We start from the raw sequence: 11,070 nt of genomic DNA, 5'->3' as shown, positions 1-11,070 counted from the left end.
CCTCAGGGTGTGCTTTTTCTCTTGTCTCTGAAGGTGCCTAGTGCAGTCTTGGACAGGGAAATCCCCGTGTCACGGAGCAGTGAGGGAAGGTGAGCGTGTTGTCAGCCTAGTCGTCCCTTATCCGAAGCGAAGGGAAGACATTCAGGTGTTTCCCTCTGAGGGTCTGAGGTGAGGCTGTTTGGGACAGAGGAGCAGTGTGGCAGGTGGTCGCTTGCAAGCACAGTGGTCATTTTGTCCTTTAGTATTCCCAGGTGGCATGGGTGATGCTGGCTGTTCCTTTCGAGCTTGGATCTAACTTCCAGGTACAGAGGCAAGTGGACTGCTGTTTTGAAATGATAACATTAAATATGGGGTCACTTATGTTGTTGAGGGATGGGTGCTAATGCTGGCAGCTGAATGTTTATCTTCTGACTGTGTTTTCCTTTTGTTCAGGCTGAAACGCAGTGTGCAGTACAGGACATCAAGACCCGAGCTATCTCTGGAGTGACTCTGGTGAGTGAACAGAGGTAGCTGTTATTTTTGGCTGTGGCTGTGACTGCAGTTATTTTACTACATGAAATAGAGTAAAATTCCAGTTTCTCTTTTAGAGGTGCTCTAGGTGGCTTCAGAGAACGGGTGGAAGCATCTGCCACGTGGGGTAGGTAAGCAGCTGAGGTAAAGGAGCAGATGAGAGTAACTGTCCTAAGGGTGCTGTGGCTTTTGCTGCATGTGGTTGCTTTCTCTTCTGTTTATCAGGTGCCACAGGCAAGGTGGGCTGTGATAGTCTTCAGAACAGGAGCAAAGCAGGTCACTTGAATGCTGTTTGGTTCCTGAGGACAGGTGTTGTAGAGGAGAAAAGCTTTAAATATTCAAAGCTGAAGCAAAAATAAATAAACCACAGCTGCTGCTTCTCCTCTTTCTACTTTCTTGTGCTTTGCCCCTCCTTTTCACCTTTCCCAGGTGATTGGGTTTGGGTGCTGGGCAGGGCCAAATGGTATATGAGCCCCAGGCATGCCTATCAGAGAGCTCATTCTGCCTGGGGTGCACTTGGGGTAAGTGCTTTGGTTTTCCTTCAGTCAGTTGCAGGGGTCTTTAGGTGGGTCAGAGTCTATGGACTGATGGGTTTCCAAGTAGAGACCGGTAAGCCCATCTTTTTGAGGTAACAACTAGTAGGATCTGTTAGAGTAAACCAATCTAGTAATAGGTGCCTGTATTGCATGCAGCTCTTCTTCAGGTGAGTAATTGTTACAGCATGTTTACGGATAGGATGGCGATGTTACTTTGTGTGTTTGCTTTGTGGTTTCAGGGGTCCCTTATGATTTTTGCAGAATTAAGGCAAATATTATCAAAGTTATAGCGTTGGTGGCAAAGTGATGGAGCAGGGTTTAGGAGATAAGTATCATCGAAAGCTCCCTGTGTAAGCATGTATCTGAAAACAGCAGCAGTAGGCGTGTAAGGTGTAGTCTTTTTCAGGGTTAGGGACAGTTTGTTCTATTCTTGGAGCTTTTGCCTGCGGTTTGGCTGGCTGTAGAGTCTTTAGACCTTGCAGCCTTCTAGATTTAAGTGCTTGGAATTCATGTAATAGAGGTGTGCTTAGGAGGTGTTGCCGGCTAACTTGTTTTTGGGAAATGGGTGGGGTATGCTTCCTTTTTATTTGAGTTATCTTTTAATCTCTAGATATATCAAGCCATTTGCGTAACTGTCCAGAGGCTTCACAAAGAGCTTCAGTACGCATCGCAAGGGGCTTGACCTGCATAAGCGCAGTATTACGGAGAGACTGAGCAGGGTCACCTTTTTCATCTGTAGAGGATAAGTGTGTGATTACCCCTGTTGGGGCTGCTGTGCATTCATGGCCTTTTGGCATTTGTGGACCTGAGGGTGGTTTTTTTATTTTTCTGGCTCTCGTCTCTGTGTTTGAGTCCTCTGCAAGGAGCTGTACTGTTTGCTTGTCCATCACGGATATGACCTTCTTGTAGCCCAGGGCATGGGCACTGGACACTTGAATGAGGCACGAGGGTGAGTGGACGGCAGTGTGAGCCCTGAGTTGGTCAGTGGATTGTGTTAATGTGCTTTGCCTGTTGGGCAGGCTTTGGAAGCACCTTGCGACAGCAGAGTACATCTCCTGCCACGTTCCTGTGGCGCGCCAGCGTCAGCAGGTTCCAGTTCGTGAAGTGCTGGAGATGCTCGGAGCGCAAGAGGAGCTGGGAGCGTGATGCATCAAATTGGTATGTTAGGTGAGTGAAGCGGTGGTACGGGGTTGGGGAAGTGTGGGTCTGGGGCTTCTTGGCTGTTGGGGAAGGGAGGAAAGAAGAGGAGTGGGTATAGGACTGTTTTGTGGATTGTCACATTTGTTTGTTCTTTCTCCTTGGTCTAAGCTACGTGACCTTGGCTCAGCACAGTAAATGGAAGCGCTAAGCCTGGATCGGGAAGGTGAGTGGAGAAAAGTTGGAAAAAGGGCATTGGTTTTGGTTTGGTAGTCTATTTGTCCCACCTCTGGGTGAGTCCTTTTTTCCGGGGACGAAGAAGATACTGGGAACATCCTAGTTGGCCTCTGTGGTCCACCTTGAGGATGGATTCAGACCCCTGAGAATTAAGTCTAGGGGCAAATACTGTGTGTTTGGGGGTGGTTGGCAGGGGAAGGCGGGGCGGGCAGTTGTCTAGAGTTTGTCTGTCTGACTTCAATAGCAGAGCAGGTCAGTGGACTACTGTTTTGTTTTTGAGGTGGGTGTTTCACTGGAAGAAGTTTGGCTGGTGTGCCAGTGCCTGATGGCACTTTATTTCTGCAGGTGAAGAGGAGTCTTATGCCGGAAGCAATGTCCTGGCTAGCCTTTGTGTTCCTTGATGAGGATGGAACCTGCCTCCCATCATTCCCAAGCTAAGTTGGGGGGCAAGTGCTATGTTTGCTTTGGGGTTTTGAATGCACACATAGGGCGAGGGTCTGTGCTTTTAAGTCATTGCAGTGGATGGGGCCATTTAGGATTGATCACGGTCAGACAGAGTGTGTGGGGGGGTGGGATTCTGTCAGGTACAGCTTGAGCATGTGCCAGGCAGGGCAGTTCCAGCTTGGTGTCTGTGTTCTGTGTTGTCTGTGCTGTGCTGTTGCTCTTGGTGCTTGGCAGGCCCTGGGGAAGCCAGTCCTGAGGGCGCGTTGAACCCTTGACCTCACTGGAATAATGTTGATGCTCAATTGGAAGCTGAGCATTTCTTGTCTTGCAGTGGGAGCCTAAAGAGATCATTTCTTCTGTGCATGTAATTTTTTTTGTATCAAATGTTTCTTGATGTGATCATGATATGTTACGCGCTCCTCAGGTCTTGATATCCTCATTGCCTTCTTCCACTGGACAGATTAGATGGGCAACTTGCTAGCCACACCAAAGGTCCTAAATGCTTGTTTCATCATCGTAGGGCTGATTTGAGCAGCTTCTTGACTGGCAGTCGCAGCTTAAAGCGCAGATGTGTTTCAGGTCTTGTGCATCATATTCAGTTTCAGATGGCATCTGTTTCCATCCTCACTCTTGCAAAAGTCATGTGGGCTTCATCAGGAGCTCTTGTCTTGGGAGTTCATTTCCGAAGCATTTTTCTTATGGGGTTTGCACTCCCCATCCTTCTGGTCTCTTGTCTTAAAGGCAGGCTTTTTATGCCTCCCATCCCAGTTCTGGCAGTTGCTTCCAGTCACATGTTGTGACATTTGAGTCTCTCCTTGGGTCTGCTGCAGAGCACCTGTTCTGACTTGCTGTCGCTGTAGGGCTTCCCTTTGGGAGTCTTTTTTTTTTGCGCCTTGTGTTCTGTGTTTTGTTTGTAATGTTTGTAGCGTGCCTGTGTGTGTGTGTTTGGCCTGGAGCTGTCCTGCCTGGCAGTTAGTGATGGTAGCTAACGTGGCGGTCCATCGGTGTACTAATGCATTGTCCGGACTGTTTTGGCAAAGACATCCGGTCTGCCTCTGGGCACGTACTGAAGGGCAGCTGGCACAGTCATCTCAGTGGTGTTTGGCAAATGTGGAGGGGGAGACCTGAGCTGCTTGCGAGCAGCTGTTTGCATAGTGCTTGAATAGTGCTAGAGGAGAGGTCTGTCGTTGAATCTTGAAGGCTCGCAGATGTGGAGCGTGTTTTTTTTTTTTTTTCTCCACTCCTAGATAAACTGTACTGTACAAGGAACCGGTCAAAGGAAAGAGCTCCTTCTGGAGCTGTCAAGCTCTCGTTTGGCAGCTCGGTGACTGGCTTGGTCTACTTCTGAGGTGCCGAGGCAAGTTGTCTGCTGTTTTGAAATGGTAACATTGGCAATGGGGTCCCTTGTGTTGTTGAGGGATGGGTGCTAATGCTGGCATCTGAATGATTATCTTCTGACTGTTTTCATTTGTTAAAGCTTAAACGCAGTGTACAACCTGGGACGTCATACCCAGAGCTGCCTCTGGCAAGGTGAGCGATGAACAGATGGAGCACTTATAGTTGGGTTGCGGTTCTCACTGTCACTCTAAGTGTCCCCTCTTTTCTCTTTTAGAGGTGTTGTAGCTGGCTTAAGAGGGTAGATGGAAGCATCTGCCTCGGGGTAGGTAAGCAGGTGGAGGTAAGGCAGCAGATGAGAGTAACTGTCCTAGCCGTGCTGTGGCTTTGGATGCTGCCTCGGCCTATGCTTTTCTTCCTCTTTGACAGGTGTCTCGCAGAGGTTCAAAGGAGCAAACTGCATTCTGAAGAGCTGCGTAAGTAGGGCGGCTCATCATGAGCTGGATTGGAGCGGAATGGCCAAGTAGCGTGAGGTGACTCTGAAGGGTCTCTGTCTTGCTTTGCAGGTGCCATGGCAGGCTTTCCACACAAGTGGCTGAGGACTTGAGATGAGACCAGAGAGTGACAAGGAGCAGCACGTGCAGGGATGGTTTCCAAGCGCTGCGGTCGCTTTCTCTTCTGTTCATCAGGTGCCACAGGCAAGGTGGGCTATAACATCAGTCTTTAGAATTGGAGCAAAGGAGATGACTTGCATGCCGCAGGGCATCTGAGAAGGGTGTTTTAACAGGAAAAGTTTGTCTGGCGTGGCAGTGTCTGATTGCAGTGTGTTTCCGCAGGTGAAGAGGTGCCTGGAGCCCCATGTCATCTAGCCTGCATGTGCCTTGAGGATGAAGCCTGCTTTCCAGCAGTCCCTAAAGCTAAGTTTGGCCCGAAATGCCCCGTCTGTGTCTTGGGTGGGGTTGTACCTTGGTGTCTTGTGTGATATGTGCATGGGGATGGCTTTTAAATCAGTGCAGCAGAGGAACAGAATCCAGTAACAACTGGGTGAAGAGGCCCTGGGTTCATCCTTTTCAGCCTAGTGTGTGCCAGGCAGGGCAGTTCCAGCATGTGTTCTATGGTGTATGTTTGTTTCTGTGTACTATAGTATCCATTTATCAGGTCTTGTTCCCATAGTTCTTGGCTTCTGCAGTGCTTGCTGAGCACCGTATCATGGGTCTTAAATGTATTGTCTGGTTGGCACGGGACTAGTAATGAAGTGTTTCTTGTCTTTCATTGGGACTTTAAAAGGCTGATCTCTCTCCAGAGCTTGATGTAGTCTACATTTCTTGATGGCGGCCATCATGGCCCTCAGTCTTGGGCTTGTGTATGTTCACGTACGGTTTAGGGAGCATGGCTCCATGTGGTTTGGGGTCCCGGTTCTGTGTGGTTTTGGACTAATGTTTCTGGTTTGGGGGGGGCGGATGTGGGTGGCTCTCTGCATGGTGCTGCCCCGGCCTGCCCCGCCGCTGTGTGGTACCGCCCCGGCCGAGTTGGAGCATGTGAGCAGCTGAAGAAAAAGAGCTAGCGAAAGAGAGGTATTGCAGCAGGTAGGCTGTGCCTGTGAGGTGCCTGAGGATCTGCCTTTTCTTTTTTTTTTTTCTTTTGTGGGTGCTTCCTGCAGTCTTGGAGAGGTGAATTCCCACATCGTGGAGTGCTGAGAAAAGGCGAGAGGGTCAGTCAGCCCAGTCAGTGTCCCTAAGCAATGACCCCTAAGGCAAGTCTTTGAAGTGTTTCCCCTCTGTTTCAGTAGGTGCTGTGGCAGGCCTTCCTCAGAATCTGCTGAGGGTCTGAGGTGAAGCTGGGTGGGATAGAGGAGCAGTGTGGCAGGTGATTACTTGAGAACACAACGATCATTTTATCCCTTTGTTTTCCCAGGTGGTGTGGGGGTGATACTGGCTGTACTGTTGGAGCTTGGACTCAGAGAGGAATGGGTGAGCACAACCGTATGTTGCTTCAGTGATAGTCAGCATTGCGGAGGAGGTGGGCATCAGGGCCGCTGTGCTAGTGAATGCTGGTACTCTGTTTTTGCAGATGATGATAAGCCTGGCAATGGGCTAAGATGTCTCTCAGTGGCTGTGCATTTCTTGAGGTGGAGGGAATTTACCATCCAGCAATCTGAGAGCTAAGTTTAGGGGCACCTGGTATTTGCATGTGTGGAGTGGCTGATGGGAGCTGGGAGCCAGAGCAGCACGGAGCCAGCTGGCTGAATATACTTGTTGCCACTGTGAGGGTGGTTCAGGCTGGGTCACCTTCAGGCTGCTTGAGGCTGGGTCACCAGGCTAATAGAAGGAGCAGGGGGTATTTTGTAGCGTGAGTGTATGTGCCAGGCAGGACAGTTCCTATCTGTCCATCTGTCTTGTACTGCTGCTTCTGCAGCGCGTGTTGTTCTGTTATGCGCTCCTTGGGTCTTGATATCCTCTTTGCTTCTTGCACTGGACTGACTAGACTGGCAACTTGGTAGCAGCGCCAAAGGTCCTAAACGCTTGTTTTGTCATCACGGGTCTGATCCGAGCACTTCTTGTCTTGCAGTTGCAGCCTAAAGTGCAGATCTGTTTCAGGTCTTGTGCATCATATTCAGTTTCAGATGGCATCCGTTTCCATCCTCACTCTTGCAGAAGTCATCTGTCGCATCAGGAGCTCTGTCTTGGGAGTTCATTTCCGAAGCATTTTTCTTATGGGGTTTGCACTCCCCATCCTTCTGGTCTCTGGTCTTAAAGGCAGGCTTTTTATGCCTCCATCATCCCAGTTCTGGCAGTTGCTTCCAGTCACATGTTGTGACATTTGAGTCTCTCCTTGGGACTGCTGCACGGCACCTGTTCTCTGACTTGCTGTCGCCATAGTGCTTCCTTCTGGGAGTCATTTTATTTTGCGCCTTGTGTTCTGTTGTGTTTTGTTTGTAATGTTTGTAGCGTGCCTGTGTGTGTGTGTTTGGCCTGGAGCTGTCCTGCCTGGCAGTTAGTGATGGTAGCTAATGTGGCGGTCCATCGGTGTACTAATGCGTTGTCCGGACTGTTTTGGCAAAGACATCCGGTCTGCCTCTGGGCACGTACTGAAGGGCAGCTGGCACAGTCATCTCAGTGGTGTTTGGCAAATGTGGAGGGGGAGACTCGAGCTGCTTGCGAGCAGCTGTTTGCATAGTGCTTGAACAGTGTGCTGGAGGAGGTCTGTTGAATCTTGAAAGCTTGCAGATATGTGGTTTTGAATTTTTTTTATTTCTTTCCCCACCCCAGTAGAGGGGTAAACCTTAGGAGGAACCGGTCACAGGAAAGAGCTCCTTCTGGAACTGTCAAGCACTCGGTAGGCAACCCGGTGACTGGCTTGATCTACTTTCCAGATGCTGAGGCAAGGGGGCTGCTGTTTTGAAACGATAAAATTAGAAATGGGGGGTCCCTTGTGTTGTTGAGGGATGGGTGCTAATGCTGACATGTGAATGATTATCTTCTGACTGTTTTCATTTGTTAAAGCTGAAACACAGTGTACAACACGGGACTTCACGACCAGAGCTGCTTTTGGTAAGGTGAGCGATGAACAGATGGAGCAGTTATTTTAGGGTTGCGGTTGTCACTGCACTTACTTAACTACACAAAATACAGTTAAAGTCCTGTTTATATTCCAGAGGTGTTGTAGCTGGCTTAAGAGAGCAGATGGAAGCCTCTGCCTCGAGGGCAGGTGAGGGGGCAGAGTAGGGGAGCAGATGAGAGTACCTGTCCTAGCTGTGCTGTGGCTTTGGATGCTGCCGCGGCCTATGCTTTTCTTTTTCTTTCGCAGGTGCCTTGCACAGAGTCAGAGGGGCCAAGCTGCACTCCTGAAGAGCAGCACGAGAAGGGCAGGCTGGTCGTGAGTGGGGTTGGAGCAGGATGGCCAAGTAGCACAAGGTGACTGTGGTGAAGGGTATCCATCTTGCTTTGCAGGTGCAATGGCAGGCTTTCCACAGAAGTGGCTGAGGATTCGAGAAGAGGTTACAGAGCATCAAGGAGCGGCACGTGCAGTGATGGCTTCCAAAACGGTATGGTCGCTTTCTCTTCTGTTTATCAGGTGCCACAGGCAAGGTGGGCTGTGACATTAGTCTTTAGAATCGGAGCAAAGCAAGTCACATGAATGCCGCAGGGCATCTGAGAAGGGTGTTTTAACAGAAAAAGCTTGTCTGGCATGGCAGTGCCTGATGGCAATGTGTTTCCACAGGTGAAGAGGTGCCTGAAGCCCCATCCTGTCTAGCCTGCGCACACCTCGCTAAGAATGAAAGCTGATTTCCAGTAATTCAGACAGCCAAGTTACATCTCAGCCTCGAGCATCTGGGGACTGTGCCTGTGCTTTTGGGCCTGTCTGTAGCATTTGGCACCTGCATTAATACTTTCTTGGCATATGTGCAGGCTTCTGGGGCCTGTTGGGGGGAGGGTTGGGGCCAGTGTCTGGGGGGGGTGTGGAGCTGCTTGTACACCTTCGGGGCTTGCATCTTGGGGGGTGGTTGTGAGCTGCTTGTACACCTTTGGGGTCTGCAGCTGGGGGGAGGTGAGAGGTGCTTGTCTACTGTAGGTGCCCATGTTGGGGGAGTTGAGAGCTGCTTGTACACTTTTGGGACCTGTGTCTGGGGGGGTGTTGCGAGCTGCTTGTACACCGTAGGGGCCTGCAGCTGGGAGGGGTTGTGAGTTGCTTGTAGATGCTAGGGGCTTCCCTCTGTGGGGCTTTGGGGCCTGCCTCTGGGGGGGGGGGGGTGGGAGCTGCTTGCACACCCTTAGGGCCTGCCTCTGGTGGGGCTTGGCATCTGCATCTGGGGAGGGGGGCGTTTCAGTTCATGGGGGGGGGTTGGGAGCTGCTTGTGGACAGTTGGGGTTGTGGTTGGGGCCTGCGTCTGGGGGCGGTTTGGGGCCTGCTCGTAGACTTCTGCAGCCTGCGTCTGGTGTTTGGGGGCTTTGCTGTAGCGTTTGGGGCCTGCATTTTGGCTTTGGGATGTGCTTGGGGCCTGCGTCTGGGGCTTTTCTGTAGCATTTTGGTCGCATGTTTGTGATTTGGGGTCTGTATCCAGGGTTTTGCCTTTTTGTAGTTTTCAGCTTGTGTCTGTTTCTTTGTTGGTTGTGTAAGGAATGGTCCAGCAATTCGTGCCACTAAGGGATTTGAAGGGTTAACATTGAGGCCTGGGTTTAGGTGATAAGAGAACAAAGGGATTTCTTTAGAGAAAAACTGCTGACTCTGCACGGACGTGCAGTAACTTCTGACATCCGGCCAAGAGACCACCAGATAAGGAGGAAGAATATGAGCCTCCCGTCCGAGCGGCCCCTGAGAGACTACCAGAGACTGATAAGCAGGCACCCTTGGGAGGACTTTGGATTCGGGAGGAAACCAATTAGAATAACCCTGCCTCTTTTTGAAGTAGTAAAAAATATGAAGTAGCCTAGGAGTATAAAAAATCAGCCGTCTTACGTAACGGGTATGCGTCTTGGTGGAGCAGAGACTCCCAGCGCACCCAGCGCTGTTTGCTTGCCTCTATTTGTTTAATAAACTGTAAACTTTGATTGCAGGCCTATTTGGGACTCAGTCATTATAACAGTTGTCTGGGGTTAGGGGCAGTTTGGGGTTTGGATCGTTAGTCAGTGTCATTAGCGTTGGGGGGTTGATATGAAGGGTTAGGGTTGTGGTTAGAGTTATTAGGGTTAAAGGGAATAAGGATTTTAGGGTAAGGGGATCAAGGTTGTGGGAATAAAAATGTTTTTGCACGGAGTTACATCGTTTAGAGGGAAGGAAGGTGGTATTGAGATATGCTTGCAGTGATAAGAAAGCTTAACAGACAACCTTGTAAAATGCAGACAACCACAATCCTTAGAGCAATTAGGTGGACACAGTGTAAGAAACATACCCACCTCAAAGAGGAAAACAGTCAAGAAAAAAAGAAAATTGACTTGTAACAGGCCAGCAGCTGTGTATTTTCTGTGAAGCACCGGATAGATTGCGAACCTGGATTACCCAGACAATGGGGAAACTGGGGAGGGTCCCGGTCATGGAGAGGAAAAAAAAAATTTATATGAACTGTGTTATGGAACTAGTAGGGGGCTTGTGGGACGCCTGCCATTGCAATCGTGAATAAAAATGCTACTTCACTGAGATCCTTGCCTGAGCCTATGTTATTGGATTACAGAGTGTTTCTAACAAGGTGTTAGGGTTTTAAGGTTTCAGGGCTAAGGCACTAGGGTTGGGTTTCAGGGTTAGGGTTTTCAGGGTTTAGGGTTAGGATTTTAAGGTTGTTAGGGTTGGAGTTTTAATAGTTAAGGTTTGGTGGGGTTAGTGTGTTAGGGCTTCAGAGTTTTTGGGGCTTTAGTGGTTATAGGGTTTTTAGGGTTAGGGTCTTAGGGTTTTATTTGTGGTCAGGTATTTAGGGTTAGGCTTTTAAGGTTTTAATTTTTTTTTTCAGGTTAAGGTCTCCAGGGTTAGGGTGTTGAGGGTCTTAAGTTTTTTGGGTTAGGGGTTTTAGGCATAGGTCTCTACGGGTTTAGCGTGGTAAATGTTATTGGGTTAGGGCTGTAAGGGTTTCTAGGGTTTTTAGGGTTAGGGATTTTAGGGTTAGGTTCAGGGGTTAGGGTTAGATCAGCGGGGGCCTTAGAGTTAGGGGTGAGGGTTGATAGGGGTTAGGCCTAATATTAAGGCGGAAGGCCAAAATAGGAGAGTGGGGCCCCCCCAAAAAAACTGATGGGTCGAAGCCCCAAATTAGGGGAAGGAACCTCAAAATTGTGGGGTCCCCCAAAACTGGACGGAAGAACTCTAATATTAGGGGGAAACCCAAAAAAGGATGGTGGGGGGACTCTAAAATGGGGGGGACCCCCAAAATTGGTCGGGTCCCTTA

General features: G+C 49.6%; 2 long non-coding RNA genes across 2 annotated transcripts; both read left to right on the top strand.

Moving 5' to 3' along the window:
- Positions 1-23: 23 nt before the first annotated feature.
- Positions 24-484, top strand: LOC118253424 (uncharacterized). The gene is made up of 3 exons (XR_004780403.2): positions 24-168; positions 243-302; positions 433-484. It is a non-coding gene; the product is annotated as an uncharacterized LOC118253424 (long non-coding RNA).
- A 3,853-nt stretch (positions 485-4,337) lies between these two features.
- Positions 4,338-5,589, top strand: LOC118253423 (uncharacterized). The gene is made up of 5 exons (XR_004780401.2): positions 4,338-4,394; positions 4,477-4,524; positions 4,629-4,675; positions 4,766-4,902; positions 5,036-5,589. It is a non-coding gene; the product is annotated as an uncharacterized LOC118253423 (long non-coding RNA).
- Positions 5,590-11,070: the final 5,481 nt, after the last annotated feature.

Source organism: Cygnus atratus, unplaced genomic scaffold (assembly GCF_013377495.2).
Source record: "Cygnus atratus isolate AKBS03 ecotype Queensland, Australia unplaced genomic scaffold, CAtr_DNAZoo_HiC_assembly HiC_scaffold_255, whole genome shotgun sequence".
NCBI lineage: Eukaryota > Metazoa > Chordata > Aves > Anseriformes > Anatidae > Cygnus > Cygnus atratus.
The sequence above is the reverse complement of the archived record's forward strand: the minus strand, read 5'-3'. Positions and strand labels throughout refer to the sequence as shown.